Raw genomic sequence first — 21,778 nt, 5'->3', positions numbered from 1 at the left:
ACTTTGGGCATGGTTCATATTTTGAACAAGTGTAACAGAAGTCTCGAGGAGTGAAAATAGGGTCAAACATTCACATTTCAGTATTTTTACTAGTCTGTCTTTAATCTTTTGTACATTTGTATAATATTACATATATTTTTACTAAGTAGTGAAGAAGGTTGTTGACCAGTTTTTATAGTAAGGTTTAAAAACAAGCCAGTAATGGATAAGTACTTAGGCAAAAAATCTACTTTGTTAAATGTCGCGATGCTTGCATGTGTGAAAATTTGAGGTAAGCTTAATGCAAGCTATATGTGTAACTCATCACAGGGAGAATAGGTTGTAGTATTGAGTTGTCATGTGTGACTCTTACTTTTTATACCAAATTTTCAAAATAAATAAATACATAAAACGCTAATTTCTGTCTAAATGTTAGTCTGTTTTAGTCTAATTTGACTAACTTCACCATTTTGTTTGTTTATTTAAATAAATAAAATGACAAAAGATGGTGTGTGCCCAATGTAAAATAAAATCCTTAAGTGGTATTCATGTGCTATCTGTGATTGGAAGAAGGGCTTTTGAAAACTGGGGGGGGTCCCTTCAGAAGGTCCCGTCACCATGGGTGGCGCGTGATTAGAAAAGCTGCACTTTCAAATCGCCGCAGCTGCCATTATGCTAATGAGGCACTGCATATTCATTGCAGCGCCTCATTACCATATTTCAAACCCACTCATTAACATGCCCCTTTTGAAAGGAAGGGGCACGTGTGGACCCAGCCACTGTGAATATGCATGTTTAAAGGTTCATTCATTACAATATAGTATAGTCTTAATTTTTGTTTATAAATATCTCTTCTTTCATGAGTGAAGACTCGGTAAGATGCACTGCCACCAAAACATATTCCTGCCCATGCATGTGTGTGTGTGTACACATATATAAAAGCATTTGCTTCTATGCCTCATAGGAACTGCAGGCCAAAATTCATTGCAGTGGACAAAGTTAAACTGCTCTGCACAGTCTTTGCTGTCTTGATAAATCTTTTATACTTTAGAATAATGTTTGCATCTGTTTCCATGTTGTTTCTTTCCCCATCTGTTCTATACATATAATTTATCTTTATAGAGTGTTTCCCCTGTAATTGCTACACTATTTATTCTGCAGTATTTACTTTTTCATTTAACTGCATTTACCACCCTTCTGTTACTAAAGGCTGCCTTCATCAAATGTTTCATGTCTCAAATCAGTTTGAATCTGTTCAGGGCCTGACTCCTTCCATAGTCAACAGTTTCATTAAAGTAAATAGCATATGTTACTTCTGCCACCCTTCCTTGGGATCTTTGTGGGCAGTAGCTTTCATTTACAAATGAAAGAGCATTGACAATACAATCCAAGACATTCAAAACATTGGCAATACAATCCAAGAATCTCATTTCAGGATGGTTCTTTGAGTAGTAGTAACAGCCTCCTTCAGCATCAGGTAAGGTACAAGACACAGGAGCCTTTTAATATCAGAGCTCTGATATTTGACATTGAGACACTTTAGGCATTTCAGTTCTTCTGTGGAGGGTTGTTGTCCGAGAAAAATACTCTCTTCTGCTTCACAGCATCAAACATTGGGGGGGTATTGAGGCACCAGGTATTCACTGGTAACTCTAAGTTAGAGTGGAGCTGATACAATGTTTAAGGTTAAATTCTGTTTGACCCTTAAAATTGCAGTTTAAACTTCTTACTTTTGTATGGAAAATAGTGTGTTTAGTCAAACCGTTGAAAATTTAGAGTAAAGCTTGAATTTTAACAAGTTTCTATAAATTATTTTATTACTCTTTCAAACTCTGATCAAATATTAGCCCACTAAAAAAGCTTACACATAGGTATGATTTTTCCCATGTCCAGTTGACATTAAAACAGATATGGAAAATTTAAAAAAGGTACATAGTAGTGGTAGTCTTGCCAGAATTTTGTATTGATTTCATTAAATAGCAAAACAAACAGGAAACACATGTTTTACGTAACTGATCTTAATGATCTTGCAGTCCTTCTACAGAGAACAAGATTTAAAATTACCAGGACACTCTAGTCATGCCTGTACTTTATTAAATAATTATATTGTGTCATTATAAAGATTGCTTTGTTGAACATCCAAGAGTTGTCACTGGTTAGCTGGTCAGGAGCTCCTTAACTAATAAGAGTTTCATGAACAGAAAGTTCAACAAATTACTTTTTTCAACTATGTTCAGCTGGTTTAAGAACTGTATCCATGAATATGCTGTGGAGTGGGACTTGGAAACAGGAAATATTTTCTTTACATAAGTGTGGCTCTTTGCTAAATCATTTTTAAAGATGCTTTTGGAAAAAAAAGATCCTTTTATGCACCACAGGATTTTGATAAACCTTGCTGAGAATTTGGACTGAACAACCCAAACTATGTTTCTCTTTGGAACAGAGCCAGAGTGACTCCAATGGCTTCCTACCAATCTATAAATATTAAATAGTTAATTCTTCCTCCTGAAAATATGGCAAAAGAGAGAAAGATACAGGTCACTAGACTTCCTAAAAGAGACCTTTAAAGGTCATGGGATTTAATGGGTAGGAGTTTGCAGTTGTTCCTGTGACCCCAGCCAAATTTTAATGTTGATAATTAAACCTTTCACTAGGTTCATTTCTCCCAGTTGGGAGCTGTTACAAATATTCATGGAATACTATCAGTCACTTGAGGTTTGACTTGTTCAAGAGTTCTGCTGACAACTGGGACAATTCTAATAAGAACCACCAGTTATTAGCTATATGGGCTTCTTGTAAGAACTCATTGATATGGAAGTACATATGTGATTTAGATTTTTTTAGTTTTGTCTTTAGTAACTACTGAATGCTAAGTTACTGGATAATTCTAGAAGGACTAATGGTATTTTGAGCATTTACCTGACACTCTAATGCAATTTCTGATATTCTTAGAACAACACATACCTAGGAATAAATAAGATAGTTAAGTTGAAAGTGTTTATTTTAGCAATCCTTGAAAGTGTAAGTAATGCTGATTTGCAATATCGTTTCTAACAATTTCTTAGTTACGAATATGCAGTCACTATTACGTACCAGTACATCAGTCAATGTTCCTTTTTGCTATTTGAAATACAAGTAAAACTTTTCTAGTTCCAGCACCCTCTGGACTTGACAGGTGCTGAACTAGAGAATTTGCCAGACCATGGGAGGTCAATATTATCTAGCAGCATTACCAATGCTTTCATAACTTACGAGGCTCTTAGAAAATATTGAGGGGTAAATTACAGCTAAGTAACAGCACAGAACACTTTAAGCCAGGACTGGTAGCTATAAACAAACTTTGTTCCTGGGAAACTTGGATACACCAATGGTAAGAGGTCATTCATTTTACTCAAAATATGCCAGACTAGTGAGTTTAAATCTGTACATTAGTTTGTATTTTTTCCATGAATTAGTAATCTGCTGAAATGCTGTGTGCTCATGTGCTGACTATCTAGCCAATATTAAAGATAGAGTGGTAATACATTTGTATCTAGGCTATGAATTATTTTAAATTCTTCACAGTGAACTCTGTTTGTGAGCTGTATCTATGTCCACTGCATCACTGAACACTTCAAAATGGCAAATGACTTGCAGAGCTACCAGGAATTACCATGCATCAACCGACATATAAAAGATGGACAGGAGTCTGGTTTTGTCATTTTGTGAGATCACCGTATACATTGCTTATAGATAAGTTTCTAAAGCAGATATTGAAATACTTCTAAAATTGTTGTACCCAGAACCAGTCTTTAATAATGCGTATCTGATTCTTGATGTTACATATACCAGTGTGAATTAATCATTGTTGGCTTTAAGCATGAACTGTTTAGCAAATGCTTATAAGTGTGTTGCATCATCAAAAGTTTGCACCAAAATTAAATGGATTCATCAAACATGAAACGATACATCATTGATATGTCCAGATGCTTGAAGTGCGAAGAAATAAAAAAAGCTTAAATATTGGCATTGTAGAGTGTGTTGGGTTTTTTTAAGTACATATAGTTCATAGAGTAATGGGGATGTCGAATCCACATGTTCTGTTTTCTGATGTTAGTTCTTGAAGTAGAAAAAGTGTACCAACATCCATCTCTGCAGTGGAAATTAACAGTGCAGTATTGGATTCTTTATTCATTAGCAACTCCATGTCCTGTTTTTTAAATAGGTGTTTTACCATACAAAAACCCTAGCTCTATTTTATTTCGACGCTGCTCTCTGTTCTCTCTAGTCCTTGTGCTCTCCCAGAATAGGAGTGATAGGCATTTTGACATGACTTTGCAGAACAAACTGAATTGCTAAACAGTGACTAACATGGTTTCTATGAAAATATAAACTGTGGGGAGGAGAGGACCCCCGTTCTAGAATATGCTGCAGCATGCATACTGCACACTGACCATACTTCTTTTTCAGGTGACAGTGTTTCATGATCTGTGATGCATAACTGAAAACACAGCAACATCTGTCCTTTTTCAAAAGAACAGCTGGTATGTTGTGAAAGTCTGTCCATTAAAAAGTTAGGATTTCATAACAGAGAACTAGTGTAGGGTCAAAACTCTTTTTCTCTGACTCTTATCTGGGATTTGCAAATGAATCCGCGGGTAACCCATTTATATTATCTGCAGCTCTGAGAGCATTTTAATTAGGTTATTTTGCCACACGCTTTTCCAAACAGCTTGCAGCTAGAAGACTAACACAGCAAACATCTTTCTAGATAACATTCGAACAAAACATTCATAGTCACACAGAGGTTAAGCAATAAACTTCCAATTAATGTGGTGTTGGAAGTGATAGTACAGATTGAACTTCTCTGGTTTAGGGCTTTCTGGTCCAGAAGCAGCCATGGTCCCGCAGGACTATGAATGTTGCAAGGCCAGAAAGCCCTAGCCATAGAGGTTGCCAGTGGCTGGGAGCCCCTATGAGGGCAGAGCTGACTGAAGTGGGGCTGCCAGGAGTATCCTGACTTCCGCTGGTCTGGCAAATTACCTCCTTTGGGACTTTTCAGGGGCCTTGGCTGGTTTTAAACCAGGGATTTACAACTGCTTACAATGTCATGATCAGACTCTTCTAATTTGGCTCTAATCAGTTGCTCAAATGACTTTTTCAGATTGTTTTGCTTCCTTACAGACTCCTTTGTTTTCTGACTTAATGTAATGACACTGTTTTGCCCTTTTACTATTCAAAGGCACAAATTACATCCAACTCCCATTGATTTTCAATTGGAGTTGAGCCTCTAGTGGTTGTCTTGGCCTTGGAAAATCTTTTCCCAAAACTAATTGTTGAAAAATATCTTAAAAATAGTTCAAACAAGGAAAGGAAATATATTAAACTATGTCATCTTGGCCCAGTTTTTTCCAAGATTTGTGTGTGTAAAATTAAGTGTACAAGTTTGTGAGGTCCATGTAGCTACTAGCTATACAAAAAGCTCAATTAGTTTATAAATATTTGCGATCAGAGACTGAGTTTTTTATCTTGTCCTGTATACCTACGCAAGAGGCTTTTCCCAGCAAAACTGGGCTTTTGTCAGGAAAAACCATAGAATGTTTACGTGCAAAATGTGCTTTGACAGTTTGACAACAAAACCTGGCACATCCGCCAGCAGCGTTATACCTCTCCCCATTAAGGTATAACACCTCTCAAGCGTCCTGTCAATAACACGGCCATGTGGATACACAAGGCTTCCAGTTCATTGGGCAGCCCTGTTTGCAGAGCTTCCAGTCAGCCATTCTGTTGAGTCTGGCTGCCCTCTGTAACAGAGCAGACTGCTGTTTTATATCTGCTTTTTATGTGTGGACGCAATCTGTCGATGAGTTTTGCTGGGAAATCCTATCCGACAGTGACTTGTGTTGACAGAGGCTTCTTGTATAGACGTGGCTTATGGGTATAGTTATCTCTAAACAGGGCAGGACCTTAACTATAGTATAAATTACATGTGGTTAGAAGCTATTTGTCTTAACTTCTTTACTGTAATGATCATTGATCATTATTTATTGTAGGACTACATCAAATTGAGATTATCCTGCAGGGATAGTGGGATGGAGAGATTGTGTTTTGGGAGGAATTGTTTCGGAGTTTGAGAGGTGGAATACTCCAGGTATGCATGTCAATTTATGACTTCCCCTTTTGGAACAAAATGTTCGGGTTCTTCCTCAACTTTTATTTTTGTACTTTTTTAATTTTTTTATTCTAGAATGTGTTAACAGGCTCACTTATCTGGTCATGTATGCAAGACAGCTCTTTGAACAATAATTGACAGGTTTTCTTACTGTTACACTGAGTCACTTTTTCCGCGGGCATTGTCTTTTCTTTCTTTATTATTAGGGTACTTACAGTCTGGGTGCTTTTATAGTGAAAAGAGTTGGCTTGCATCTGAGCGTCAGCTATTACAATAGTAGTAATTTTTGTTTACCTAGCTGATTATGATTGTTTCCTTAAACTGATATGTAAGTTTTCTGGAAACTAGTTGTGATGCTCTACCTCATCTGCTTACTAAAATAAATGGTTTCATTGGGAATGTTGTCACATCATTTATTTATATAATTGCCATAATTCCAGTGTCAGATGTCTTCAAAAGAGAAAAAGAGAAGTATAGACAAATTATCCACTAAGTTATTGAGTAGTTTGCAATCATTTTCAGGTAGGGAGAACTGAGTAACACTGCTTAAAAATATTACCATTACTTTCAGGCTTTAGCAAGTAGTCCGGTTTTTTTGCATTGCCTAGTATTGGTGGTATGATCATTTTCATTTTACTGAAAATATTGCTGCTGATTGACTGCTTTTTTTTTTGCAAGTTGTGCCTTTGAATCCCATGTCCCCCCACATGTTGGGATAAATAGCCCTCATTTGAAATTAAAGGATACTTCTAAAACTCTCCACATCCTCATAGTTAATAATCATAATCTAGCTTTTTAAAAGCTTCTTTCTGTCATCTGTACTTAAATGTTCCTATAGTAGCCTATTGTTGGAACAAAGTCTGGACACCTTGTATGAAGCAAACAGGAGGGTTTATTACACACAGCACTGGGGGAGTGTCACTTCGCCCATCAGGACTCAGTGGAGCACCGCCAGACAATGTTACAATTGAATACATAGATGATTGATGAGCAGAGGGAAAGTACGGCATGGGTGTTGCCCAAGCCTGGATAGGTCCTAGCAGCAAGACTAAATTAGCACAATATGACAATCTAAAAGATTACATGGTATCCCCTGCCCATTGCTTATAGAATATTTTATTTCTAGTAAAAGTGGATTTCCTTACAAGTTACTTAACAAAGCAGACATTTAGTGACCTCTGTCTAATTGGATGCATGATATGTCTACTAGAGTAATGATGGCACCTTCACATGGGCACATCACATGGGCATATCTTATCTAGAAGATTAAAGAGAAAGTAACAGCATAGAGCAATAACACATTTGTTTTGAGTACCAGCCTAGCATAGCAAATGGGATGGTGCTATATCTTGGTTCTCACTTGGATGGCCTTTTCTTGGAATGTGGCTGCTGAGGCAACTATCACTCCCTCCAAACTCCAAGGCCCTGTCTGAGTTGGAACATGCTTTCTGGGGTTTTGAGTGGAATGCAGGGGAAGGGGGTAAGTGGAGATAACCTCCCACTCATGCTAACTGAGGATTATAGGCCTACTCCAGACTTCAGGATTCGAATAGGGAGTCTTCAGAAGAATACTATAATCTGCCTCAAATTCCATCCTACACCTATTTTGTATTTTTCCAAGTATTATGAAAGGTAAGTACTTGAATTCTTTGTGTATTATGGAAGTGTAGTGTAGTACCTGATTCAGGAGGACACATCAGTCCAGATAATGAACATCCTTAATGCCAATAGCTCTTAAAGTTCAATATGTGTATAACTACTGCTCTGAAGAGGGATGCTTTCTTGACTTTGAACTGTAGTTAGTGCCCAGGGACTCTCCAGCAATGCTGAGAAATTGACAGCAATGCTGGGCCTCCAACAGGTGGGAAGACACTAAAGAGCAACCCCTCACCACCTGTTAGGTCCCGGAACCCGCCCCTGTGGACTTTGTTGGGGTGTGCATCTAGGAGATATGGACCCACACTGGCACCCCTCTGGGAAGTCTATGGCTCAGGAGAACAATGAGACAGGCAACAGAATTTTATAAAGCACAAACAATTTATTAATACTCAGGGAAGGAACAGGGATATTATTGCAACTTCTTGTTCTAATAACACACGCTTACTTGAATTATGAGAAGGATGATCATGTTAACCCTAGGGTGTGATGTGGTCTCGGGTAAGTTAGGTGCAGAGGTCAGTTTAAAGGAAAGTAATAAGTAAGTGTGTGTGTGTGTGTGTGTGTGTGTGTAATGTATATTGAATTAACAGGAGGGAGAGGGCGCTACTCCTCTTACCCTTGCTGGGATCGGGTCGCTACTCCGATCCAAATAATAATTATATAAAAGGCTAATGGAGGATTTACCCCTCTGTCAAGCCTAGTAGGAAAATGAGGAAAAAGGGAGGCCATGCCTTCACCTTGGTATGTATTTCTCCAATAAGGGGCTAACAAGTTACTAACAATTCCCCTCTAAGTAAGTATTAATAATTAAGTTATCTATAATTAACTACTAAATAATCTAACAATCTTATCTATTACTAACAATCCTACTTATTACTAACAATTCAACTAATTAACTAACATTAAAAGACACTATCTATAAAAACAGATCAATTAAAGTTATAACAGTTTCAGATTATAATTATAAATAATCTTAGTGAATATCTTTTTGGATTAGAGCTCAGCCAGGGGCCAGCAAGGCCCAGCCTAAGGTCGGTTCTTGGGGTACTGCACCTGCCCTGCCAGGCAGGCACACAGCAGAGGGATCAGCCCTGCTCCCCCACTAGGGGTCCCTTAGCTACTGGCTGAAGTGGTGATGCTTTGTCTGTAGGCCCTGCGCAAAGCGCAGGCCTGCCGGTGAGTTAGGATACTTGTCTGGAAAGTGTGTCAGGTCTGGTATTAGGCTGCTCTTGGTAGGCCCTGGGGTTCACTATGCCAGGGATGCAGTACCTGCGCGAACGCAGGCCAGTTCGACCCCTGGCGAGCTCCCCCACAGAGACACTGCCTTGCCGCTGAAGACGCTGCCTCAGGGACGCTGGGAGGTGGCAGTCTTGCACCTCAGTCTTCAATCTTCGCCCAAAGGGCTGGCCTAGGGACTTGGTGAACGCTCTTTCAGGCACACCTTCCCATCCAGGGCTGAGGAGAATGGGCTGCGAGCCCTGCTTATATAGACGGTTCTCATGAATTATTCATGAGTCCATTACCATACAGGTGAAGTCCTCAACTAGGTCCACCCTCTGGTGGAAAGTTCTGGGAACCATCGAGGCTCACGCAATCAGATTGTCCCTATGCAAATATGGACACCCTTGATTCATGAATATGGATGAGCACGTAGAACAATTCAAATTCCCGGGGGAGCTACTGGTCAAAAAGAACCGTTAGAGTGCTGCCAACGGGCAAGCAATGACAGTTTAAAGCTTCATGTGTCTGAGGGCATTTTTCCTGCACAGCCCCTTCCTGCCAAAATCATGGTGTCCCTGACTCACGGGCGCAATAATGCCTGTACAGATGACTTACACATGACAGTTAGTTGTCAGATACAGTGGATATTGATTAGTACATCATAGGCGTGGCTTCGTGTCTTGTTATTCCATCAACTTTGTTTACAACCACCAGTCATGGCTCTGTGTTCTGTGCTGTTATTTAGCTCTAATTTACCCCTAAAGTCTTCTCAGAGTCCCAGTAGGTAGTTGACGTTTGTGATTATGCTTCTAGACAATACAGAGCTCCTGTGATTTGGCAAATTCATCTGGCACTGGTCAGGTCTGAGGGTACCAGACTAGACTAGACAGTCAACCTGTGTATAGCAACTAATGAAGCTATGGATATTTTCTCCAATAGTAGAAATTCAATTGTTCTCTCTTCCACACTAAAACAGTTTAAAAATGGTAGCTAACCCTTGCATTTGTACGTATCTGGAAATGCAAAATGTTAAGTCGTCATAAATCATGCTAATGCTATTCAAACAGAAATACATACCTGCTTTAAAAAGAGTATAAATATTGCTATAGTGTTTCCATCTCATACTAATAAAGTTCTTTAGCTAGGTTTGCTTATGTACACAGTAATTGCCCTAAGGTTAGGCAAGATCGTAGGCTTTTACTCAATTTAAAACAAAGGAAGATGCAACATTTTGGGGGGAGGATGAAGGAAATATTTTTGTCATGTTGGCTATGTCTACACTAGCACACTACGTCAAAGTAGCGTATTGCAACGTAAGAACATCGAAATAGGCTACTTCAATGCGTATCATCTACATGTCCTCCAGGGCTGGTGCCATCGACATTAATGTCGAAGTAGCGACGGAGAATATCGAAAGGAGCCACCCAGGAAGGAAATACGGAACTTGGGCGTGCACACACACAAGTGCTCCTCGTCGAAATAAGGGGCCAGTGAAGCCCCAAGCCTCTCCCTTAAAGGGCCCCTCGCAGACACACTCCACCTGCACAGCACGAGAGCCACAGAGCTGACAACTGGTTGCAGACCCCGTGCATGCAGCATGGACCCCCAGCTGCAGCAGCAGCCAGAAGCCCTGGGCTAAGAGCTGCTACACACAGCAACCATAGAGCCCTGCAGGGGCTGGACAGAGCATCTCTGAACCCCCTCAGCTGATGGCTGCCATGGAGGACCCCACTATTTGGATGTAGAGGGACGCAGGTAGTCTACACATGAACGTCAAAGTAGGGCAACATGAAAGTAGGGCACTATTCCCATCTTCAGATATGAATAGCGATTTTGACGTCTCGCCACCTAACGTCAATTTCAACATCGAAGTAGCACACAGCAAGTGTAGACATGACACATACTATTTCAACATTGTGCCAGCTACTTGGAAGTTGTCGGCTAGTGTAGGTGCACCCGTTATGAAAAATGCTGATAATTTCTAAGCGCTCAAGTATGTTGACTGGTAGGCTAAATACTGGTGGAGGTGAAATAATTGGTATAGGTGAGGTGGTCAAAAGAATAAATGCAGTTTATTATATGGTTTTCTAATTCATATTACCAGCACATCTGTATACCGAACTGCCAACAGGAGCAGGTGTGATAGTTGCCCCTTGTCCTGGCACTTTTGCAGCAATGGTAGCCAGAGTTCTGTGCCCCTTTGAAATACTGCAGTGGCTGTTGAGAGGGGCTGACTGCCCCACCCGCTCTACTCTTGGCCCACTCTTCCTGGATGTGTAGGGGGCCCCCTCCCTCTTGTGGGTATGTGTGTTAACGTGTGTTATTGTGAATATTTATCAAGGGATCTACTTCTATGACAAAGGTTAGACTGCTTGCAGTCAGATGTCTACAGAATATTAGGTGTGACTCACTGTGGCAGGTACAGCTCGTAAAACATGCCCTGGAAATAATGAAGTGGCATTTCTTCAGAAGAAGCAAGGGTCTGGACTGAGCAGTTAAATGAATAGAACAGCCAAAATAGGGAGAATGTGAGTGCTGGATTTCGATTGGGTTCATTTGTGTTAATGTCTTAATAAAGGAAAAACCCTGTAAAATTGGTGAGGGTGACTTGAAACTCCTTGTTTGTAACATGCACACAGGGAAGCTAGCTAAAAATGTGTGTTTCTCTTGCCAGAAGGTTGCAATGTAACATTTTTTCTGAAATGTAAGTTATTTAAGATATTTAAAGTTATAAAAACAATAGAGAGACAGAGGGAGGAAAAAAAAATCAGGTTGCTTCCTAAGGCAGGGAGGAACTGCTTATCCTACCTTGCTTTAAGTTGGCTCTTTGCAGGTATAATATGAAAAGCTTTCAAAGAGTTACCATTAAATATAAAATATACTTGTTTTCCCCCAAATGTGGAACATCCCCTCTTGCATTGTTCCTGGTCCAGGAAAGATAATGTTGAGCTCTGGTTTAGGTCAAATCATGTCACCCTTTAATCTTCTCTTTTATAGTCTGACTTCTTTCAGAATCTGGCATGAGGCATATTTTATAATTCTTTAACCATTCTCACAGCCTTTCTCTTGAATCCTCTGCAATTGTCAACATCCAACAAAAATGTTCATTCACACCAATATTGAACACAGAAAACAAAAATGATCTTTCACACCAATACTGAATACAGAAAACTGCTCTGTTTTTGCTTGCTATTTACACATTTTTATATTCAGGAATAGCATTGGTCATTCTGGCCACAGACACGCATAGGGAGTTAGGTTCATCTCATTATCCACAGTGATCTTCGAGTCTTGTTCAGACTCCCTGCTTCCCGAGATAGTCCCCTATCTTGCAAAAATAGGGCCTTCAGGTTTTGTTATTAGATATAGACTTTTATATTTGGCTACATTAAAGTTTGTATTGTTGGCTTGAATATGAATTGCTATGCTAGCCAGATATCTCCGTTAGTGAGTAGTCCTTTTCACTAGTTATCACCTTATTTGTCATCTGCAGACTTCATTGGTAATAACTATTAGTTTTTCCAGGTCATTGATTTTAAAAAAAATTAAGTAGCGTAGGGAGGCTAGGACCCAACAGAAACACAGCTGTATGACACTGATTATCCATTTAAAATTGCATTTTGAGATCTGTCAGCAAATACTTAATCTATTTTACCTGTGCTGCCTTTTGTATCATTCTAGTTTCTCAATCAAAATGAAGTCAGTCAAATGTCTTACAGAAGACCAAGGGCTTGCCTACATGGTCTTACTGTCTTGACTACAGGGGTGTATACAGCAGTATTTGATAATGTATAGGACTATTCCTGCCCTGGTAGACTCTGCTAACATGAACTAAAGGTACCTAGGCCATGCTCACATAGTCCAAAGGAAAACTGAATCCACTGAAGCCTTCTACACTACATCACCTTTTTGTAACAGTGTACCTTCCAAAGATGGATTATAAAGGCCACATGTACACAGGAAGCCTCTGTTGACAGATTTTCCTGGCAGGACCTCTGTCAACAGATCAAGTCTAGGCACAAAAGCAGATGGAAAGACCAATCTGCTCTGTTGACAGATAGCAGCCAGAGTGCCCAGCCCTCTCTCAGCAGAACAACTGACTGGAAGCTCTCCAAATGGGGCTGCCCAGTGAACCAGAAGCCCTCTCTGGCAAAAGAGCCCCAAAGCATCCGCGTGGCTGTTTCATCAACAGAACGCTGTCGAGAGGCATTATACGTGAACAGGGAGAGGTATGACACTGCCGGCAGATGTGCTGGGTTATGTCGACAAAGTGTGTTTTGCATGTCGACGTCCTGTGGGTTTTACCAAGAAAAGCCCAATTTTGCTGGGAGAACCCACACTTGTTGTGGCTAAAATATCCCAGGAAGTTGTTTGTTTGTTTTTTTCCCTTTTATCGCAACCTTAATCTCTAAATACTTGGGGAAAACATAATATAATCATGTTGAGATCTAAAACTTCAGTTGTTAATTTGTGTACAGATGTTCCTTTTCACTTCCACAGAAAGCAGTTTAATCTTCTCAATGATAGTTTAATATCCAATGTCCAAGTCTTCCTAGCTTTGAACAAGACCATGGTTCACCACTATCTCCCCAGTCTGCTACTGATAGACAAGTTTAAGTCCAATGGACAGTGAGTACTAATTCATATTTGATCTGTATAGCTGGCTCTTCATAAGCCACAGTTTTACCACAGTAGTACTCAGATGAATGCATTGCAAATACCTAGCCTGACAGTTTATTACTTCTTTTTATCTGTTCTCCAGTAAATAGTATTGATTAGGAGGACAAAATCAATGTATGTCCATTCTGAACTTTTGTACACCTCCTCATACTTGGATTTTTATCCTATCAGTTGTCTGAATACGAATTTAAGGTGTCTGGACTATTGTGACACCTCTCTTTTACTGGTAATTCGTGTAGGGCAAAATTTATCATTTAGAGGGAAAGCACAAGTTAGGTTCTCAAATATGGTCTTAGACAGATAGATCTCCAGTGATGAACTGAAATGTGGCAGAGTGAATTTTGGCCAAAATGGACAGTTGAGCAAGTTTTGGTGTTGGCCAGTAGTGAGAAAATTTAACTGTTTTTTTTTGCCTTTCAAGCACACCTGGGAGTAGCTAACTGAATACAATGTTACATTTGTCTGAAATACTAGCAGCATGAAAGTGTTTCATAAGTTAAAACAATTTGTCATAACTGATGACAACAGGTGATTTAGTTGTCAAGTACAATGTAGCATAATTCAGGCAGGCAAATACTCATGTGTGATCTAGTTAGGGAAATGTACAATGATCCATGTTCAAAAGACTAATGTAAACAACAAGAACTAACGTCCAGAACGTACACAGTCCCAAAGACATAAAAACATATTAGGTTATACAATTAAAATAGAAATAGATACTGGAGTTCTCTAAAATCTCTTCAAAAAGAAGTCAGGGGCTGACCTCTCCATATGACACCCTTCTGGGGACAATTCCTGTGGAAAATAGTGACCCGCATTCTCCTGCATATTGGCTGTCACTTAAACAAATCCAGATATCCCCCATCTTTTTTTAGTGTGGTTATCCACACACCCTTTCAGATTGCTCTCACATGCCAAGTGTCTTACAGAAAGGTACAATTACTTTCAAAAACACTTGTAATATAAAGGGGAAGAGGAACATGCAATGTTACTATTTTCCCTTTCTAAACAACACAGAACACTCAGATTTAAAGGTAAATTTTTAGGAAGCATACAGCCATCTTATGACTCTCCAAAGCGAATCCCACGAAATTATTGAGCTATGGAATACATTACAGCATTTGTTCTACAAACTCAGGCATGTTTTAAAAATAGACGCTAGCAGATCTACTACTTTCAAAATACAGAAGAACAACAATGAACACACACAGCACCTCACACCTAAACTAGAACAGCGTTCAGTGATTCTAACTTTTCAGGAAAATTAACTCTTAAGCCCTATTTTAAATAACTGCTTAGTTATAAGGGTGTAATATCGCTTTCTAAAAATAGACTATCTTGTTGGCCCACTTTGCTTTCTGATTTATTGACTTTCACTAGTAAAATGAATAATTGCTTAGTTCCTTGTGGTTTCTTCTGTTTATGTAATTTATTGTGTATATGTTCTGTTCACTTAACCGTTTGTTCAGTTCTGTAACTGTCCCTTTCAAACATAAAGGCTACGTCTACACAAGAAGCCTGTGTCAACAAAACTGGGCTTTTCTAGGCAAAAGTTGCTGAATGTCCACATGCTTAGAGTGCTCTGCGGAGAGTTTGTCGACAAAACCTGGCACATCCACTGGCAGTATTATACCCGTCCCTGTAGAGGCATAATGCCTCTGATGGTATTCTGTCAACAAAAGTGTTGTGTAGACACAAGGTGCCCTTTCTGTCGACAGAGCGCTCTTCCGTGGCATCGGCCAACCGGCACTGGGAGGCACTCTTTCCACCACAGGTGCAGCTCTATGGCTTGTGCACAGCTTGTGCTGATGGCCCTGGAAGCCTCGGTCAGGAAGTTGGGAACGTGTGGCCACGGACACATCTGACAGCCACTCCCAGCAGCCTCCTAAAATGTCACAAACCCCTGAAGATCATTCTGGCCCCTCAGGAGAGGGTTCCCCGGGATCTGCATGGTGTGGCAGGAAAAGTGCCCTATCCTGGTCTGGACATGAGATCTGGGACCTGCTGGCCCTCTGGGCCAATGGAGAGGTGGTCCTGGACCCAACAGCAATGCTCGGATTGCTGGTGAAGCACAGCCACCCTGCTCACACCCTTGAGCAGCTGTGGGTGAAGGTGAAAGATCTCTGCCTGGGCTATGTACAGGCTTGGGATGTGTGGCAGAGCTAGGGGACAGAGACAGCCACCTGCCCCCACTTCAAGGAGCTGGGCCACCTCGCTTGGGACAATGGCACTGTCAACAGTGGGTAGGAGGCCCCTTCTCTGGAGATGGTCCGCTCCCACCTCCCCAGGGCCTGAAACTCCACCAGAATGAGCCCACAAGCTCCAGTCTGACCCAAGTTTAACCAGGGGATGCTCATCATAGCCCTGGACTCAGCACCCCACCCAGTGCCACCACCTTGGCGCAGACATCCTGGTACCTTCTCACAGGACCATCTGATGAGTACCTCACCAGTTGCACAACTCTGGGTTTGAGGTGGGGACAGGCAGGGTGAGCCATGGGACCCACCTGGATGGCTCAGGAGGGCACTCGCCATGAGGGATCATCACTTGCTTCCACGTACATGGCAGCTCATACCACCAACATCTTGGAGGAAGCAGGCAGCCCCATGGGGGGGCCATACCAACTGATTAAGAGCTAGTCTCACTCTATTTCCAGACAAATTGAATAAGGTTGCACCCCTAATTTATTACATAAAGTATCTCTGATGTGAGAATCATAGAATACTAGGACTGGAAGGGACCTCGAGAGGCCATCAAATCCAGCCCCCTGCCCCAATGGCAGGACCAAGTACTATCTAAACCATCCCTGATAGACATCTATCTAACCTGTTCTTAAATATCTCCAGCGATGGAGATTCCACAATCTCCCTTGGCAATTTATTCCACTGTTTGACCACCCTGACAGTTAGGAACTTTTTCCAAATGTCCAATCTCATCCTCCCTTGCTGCAGTTTAAGCCCATTGCCTCTTGCTCTATCCTCAGAGGCAAAGAAGAACAAGTTTTTCTCCCTCCTCCTTATGACACCCTTTTAGATACCTGAAAACCGCTATCATGGCCCCCCTCAATCTTCTGTTTTCCACATTGAACAAGCCCAATTCTTTCTGCATAGGTCACATTCTCTAGACCTTTAATCATTCTTGTTGCTCTTTTCTGGACCCTCTCTAATTTCTCTACATCTTTTTTGAACTGCAGTGCCCAGAACGGGACACAATACTGCAGCTGAGGCCTAACCAGCGCAGAGTAGAGCGGGAGAATGACTTCTCGTGTCTTGTTCACAACACACCTGTTAATGCATCCCGGAATCATGTTTGCTTTTTTGCAACAGCATCACACTGTCGACACATTTAGCTTGTGGTCCACTGTAACCCCTAGATCCCTTTCTGCTGTAGTCATTCCTAGACAGTCTCTCCCCATTCTGTATGTGTGGAACTGATTGTTCCTTCCCAAGTGGAGCACTTTGCATTTGTCCTTCTTAAACTTCATCCTGTTTACCTCAGACCATTTCTCCAATTTATCCAGATCATCTTGAATTATGACCCTGTCCTCCAAAGCGGTAGCAACCCCTCCCAGCTTGGTATCATCTGCAAATTTACTAAGCGTACTTTCTATGCCAATATCTAAATCATTGATGAAGACATTGAACAGAACGTGTCCTAACACAGACCCCTGCGGAACCCCACTTGTTATACTTTTCCAGCAGGATTGAGAACCATTAAGAACTACTCTCTGGGTACCGTTATCCAGCCGGTTATGCACCCACCTTATAGTGGCCTCATCTAAATTGTATTTGCCTAGTTTTTTTATAAGAATATCATGCGAGACCGTATCAAATGCTTTACTAAAGTCTAGGTGTACCACATCTACCGCTTCTCCCCTACCCACAAGGCTTGTTATCCTATCAAAGAAAGCTATCAGATTAGTTTGATGTGATTTGTTCTTTACAAACGCATGCTGGCTGTTCCCTATCACCTTACCACCTTCCAAGTGTTTGCAGATGATTTCTTTAATTGTCTGCTCCATTATCTTTCCTGGCACTGAAGTTAAGCTGACTGGCCTGTAGTTTAATGGGTTATTCTTATTCCCCTTTCTATAGATGGGTACTGTATTTGTCCTTTTCCAGTCTTTGGGAATCTCTCCTGTCTCCCATGATTTTTCAAAGATGATAGAGGAGGTATCTGAGCCTTTATCTATCGGCTACTTGAGTATTCCAGGATGGATTTCATCAGCCCCCGGTGACTTGCAGACATCTCATTTTCCTAAGTGATTTTTAACTTATTTTTTTATTTCAACTTCTAACCCTACCCCTTTCCCACTAGCATTCACTATGTTGGGCATTCCTTCATCAGACTTCTCAGTGAAGACCGAAGCACAGGAGTCATTCAGCATCTCTGTCACTTGCCCTACCCTGTCCCTGGTCTTCCTCTTGTTTCTAATACATTTATAAAAAGCCTCCTTTTTTCCCTTTATGTCTGTAGCTAGTTTGAGCTCATTTTGTGCCTTAGCCCTTCTAATCTTGCTCCTGCATGCTTGTGTTGTTTGCCTATATTCATCTTTAGTAACTTGTTCTAATTTCCATTTTTTGTACGATTCCTTTTTTACTTTGAGATCATGCAAGAAGTAAAATGCCCATGCATAGCAGACGGAAAAATGCTTTGAAATGTGTGATTCCATTCTGCGAGCCTCACTTTTGTGGAGAGAGCTGGGCTGATTCCAGTGGGGATGCTCGGGAGCACAGACGTTTGCAGAGTTGATAGTATTCTTCCATTTCTTTAGAGTGCTGCAGATTATATGAAGAACCTGGACACTGGGCAGCACGGGAACCAGTGTAAAAAAGATGGTATAGGAACAGAGATCATGTTAATGTCTTTTTAAAGAAATATGTTGAAATATATATCTAGTACTTCATAATATTGCATTCCTTAATGCAGAGTAACTTTTAAACTTTATGCACCGACACTTTTAAGCTCAGCGCAGTGCTGTTGGTTTTTTTTTCCCCCACATAACCTCGTCGTCTTGGTAATGTTCACTTACAACACACATTAGAAAGAGTCAGAGAATAATGGAACCTATTTTATTTTATGCCTTAGAGCATCTAACATTTAATTAATTATGCAGCTTTATTTAAAAAAATCCTGAATTCAATTTAGTTCAGGAACATTTTTATTCACTACCCTTTATGTTCTCATTGAAGGCTAACATAACTCAGACGAACACAAGAGATATTTCATTATGACAAAAATAGGTTTATTGGCACCCAGAAAGTGAGGTGCACAGAGTGAGGGCATTCCTGGGAATACAGATATTGCTGCAAGAGTGTCCGAGAGCATCTTCTATCAATAGCTTAAGAAGTGTTTGGGGAACTTCACTGAGACAGTCCTGTAGTAACTACAAGATATTGTATCAGAGGGGTAGCTGTGTTTAGTTTGGACTGGCAAAAACAAGAAGTCCTGTGGTGCCTTGTAGACAAACAGATTTATTAGAACGTAACCTTTCGTGGGCAAAGACCTGCTTCAGCAGTTGCATGAGTTTTGTTTTTACAAGATATTAGTAGTTTTTATTTTCTGAACAATTTTGTGCAAAATGTGAGTATTCGAGAGTGACAAAACTATGTTGCATAAAACTGGCTATGGAACTTATATGCAGCTATAGTAATTCAACAAACAGGCTGTTACTGTTCATACTTCAGGATTTGAGATCAGCACCGCCCTATTGGCTACAAACACTGAATAAATATCTAGGCTGACAAACAAATGCAGACAGCTAAGATTAATATTATTTGTATAATTATTCTGTTGGGAGAGCCTGTTGGAAACATGGTGAGGATTTCGTGGACCCCAAATAACAAACTGTTCTGCTTTGGAAACTTTCCTGTTGGATATATTTCTACATAAAACTTAAACCTTGACTTTAAAAGCTGCTGAGATTTGACTAATATTGTGAAACGAACAATTGCAGCAGAGAGCAGATTTGAATGTCCTTGGCAACTATTTTCTCATACTGTGGTGTTTCGATTGATATCACAGAGCTGGTTTTTATTTTGTGAGTTTTTTTTGTTTTTTGTTGTGTGCAGTCTAACCTGGGATCCAGACTATTTCCAAAATATACTTTTAATAATTTCCAAAATGTAGTGCTCCGACAGCAAATTTGAGGGCAGCTTAGATATCTGGACCATTTTCACAGACTGTAAGCAAAGGCATTGGCACAGTACTTGGTTACTTCCTTTAGGTTCATAAAACCTTCGTCAGCCTGTCAGTCTGAAGGCATGCTTCACCTGTCTTTTTCTTTTGTTACACAAACAGCTTTTCTTTTGTTTGCAGCCAGAATGGATTCCCCTCCTTCCCCCCACCCCCCGGAAATAAATAACCTTTGTTTCTTTCCAATATCATTATTGGAATTTTTTTAGTCATATGTGACCTTGCTCATAGTACAATATTAGAAATGTAAATGTTGTGCTTTTTTTTACTGGAGAAAAATATATGGTAGGAGGCGAGGGGTGTGGTGCTATTGATAGAACTATGCAGATGTGTATGTTTTTGAGTTTTATATTTGTATGCTTTCCCAACCCCTTTCTTCATTGGTGAGGATTCTACAGATTTGAGATCAATAGTGTTGTCTGACCATTTGATCAATCACTTTATTACATTACTCAGTGTATCTGACTGGAACTCATAGCTTGAATAGCTAATTGAAATTGACTGTCAATGTGTGTAGCACTTGAGTGGTGTACTGCATACAGCTTCAGCTGAATCTGCGTGCATATAAAATGTATAATTTCTTCATGTTGCATTGGTTTTGACATAATGGCTATTGGGAAAAGGATTATTTTGGATCGGGAGGTGGACTTTATTTGCTGTTTTGTTAAGATATTCTGTTTCCTGAGACAGAAAACTGGCATCATCTTATTGCAAATCCAGATAGTTTTGACAGCACAGTTATGTTTAGTGTCTTGACAATATTTTCACTTATCAGTAGGAAGGAAGCCTCTGTTACCAAGAGCATTATTAGCAGTCATCATTTAGAATGAAAGTATAGAATGTTTGTCTAGATTTTTATAGTCTTCACCATTTTATGAACAAAGCCCGAATGTGAAAACTTGAATAACAAGCTTTGTCTACAGTCTGGGCTCAAGCAGAAATTTAGACACTGAAACTTACTCAGATGTTCTGAGACAACACAATTCCTACATGAGAAAATATCATCTTAGCACAGACCTAGTCCTCATCTCGAAAGTCACCACAAAAATATTAGATAATTGGTGATCTAAAGATGTAAACTGCCCCTTTAGAAATATAAGTAATTTGGCAATTCATTTCCTCTGACAGTAAATTTTATCTTCTGCCCGTACACACCCAGCTTCTCTTCAAGCCATTTATAACTCCAAATAATCTGAGTATATCCACTGCACCTTGGTTACTGTAGCAGGAATTACCTCTTCCTTCCAAACTCAAAACATTAGGATAGGTTAGAGCATAACCTTTATATGCCAACATACATTTTGCCTCTCCATCAAAGAGCTGTATTTTCTGTCACAGCAGCTCTAGACTTTGATTTCAAATTCATGCTATTTTGACAAAAGATACAACTAAATAATCATAGATGCATAGGGTTAGAAGTGACTGCACAGGTCACCTAATGTAGCCTCCTGCTGAAACGGAGGATCTGTTGTCTAAACCATCCAAGATGGATGGCTATCCAGCCTCTTTATGAAGACCTCGAAGGAAGACTCTTCCATAGTTTTTGTAGGCAGTTCCTTCCATTGTCCTACTCTTCTTACAGGAAGGAAGTTTTTTGTACAATTTAATCTAAATCTGGTATGCTGTTGTTTGAATCCACTCTCTTGTCCTGTCCTGGCTGACAAGATTTTTTTCTTTATGGCAGCCTTTCAAGTACGTCAAGAGAGCTATCGTGTCCCTCTGAATTTGCTCTTCTCCCTACCAAATATATCCAATTCCTTCAGCCTTGGCTTTCCATTGATTTTGATCCTTTGGATTCACATCCAGAACAAATCTAAAAAATGCTAAAATAGTCAACAGCTGGTTTCATGAGATGTGGAGGAGAGCTCTGTGGAAGGATAACAGGTTGCTACA

The 21,778-nt window shown here is 40.2% G+C and overlaps 1 protein-coding gene across 6 annotated transcripts in view; it reads left to right on the top strand.

Annotated features, from left to right (window-relative positions):
• The window catches only part of SGCZ (sarcoglycan zeta), a 470,824-nt gene that overhangs the window by 85,582 nt on the left and 363,464 nt on the right, over positions 1 to 21,778 (top strand). The gene's annotated exons all lie outside the window — the stretch shown is intronic.

Source organism: Carettochelys insculpta, chromosome 4, assembly GCF_033958435.1.
Source record: "Carettochelys insculpta isolate YL-2023 chromosome 4, ASM3395843v1, whole genome shotgun sequence".
In the NCBI taxonomy this organism is placed as follows: Eukaryota; Metazoa; Chordata; order Testudines; family Carettochelyidae; genus Carettochelys; species Carettochelys insculpta.
This window is presented reverse-complemented; position numbering and strand designations above follow the sequence as displayed.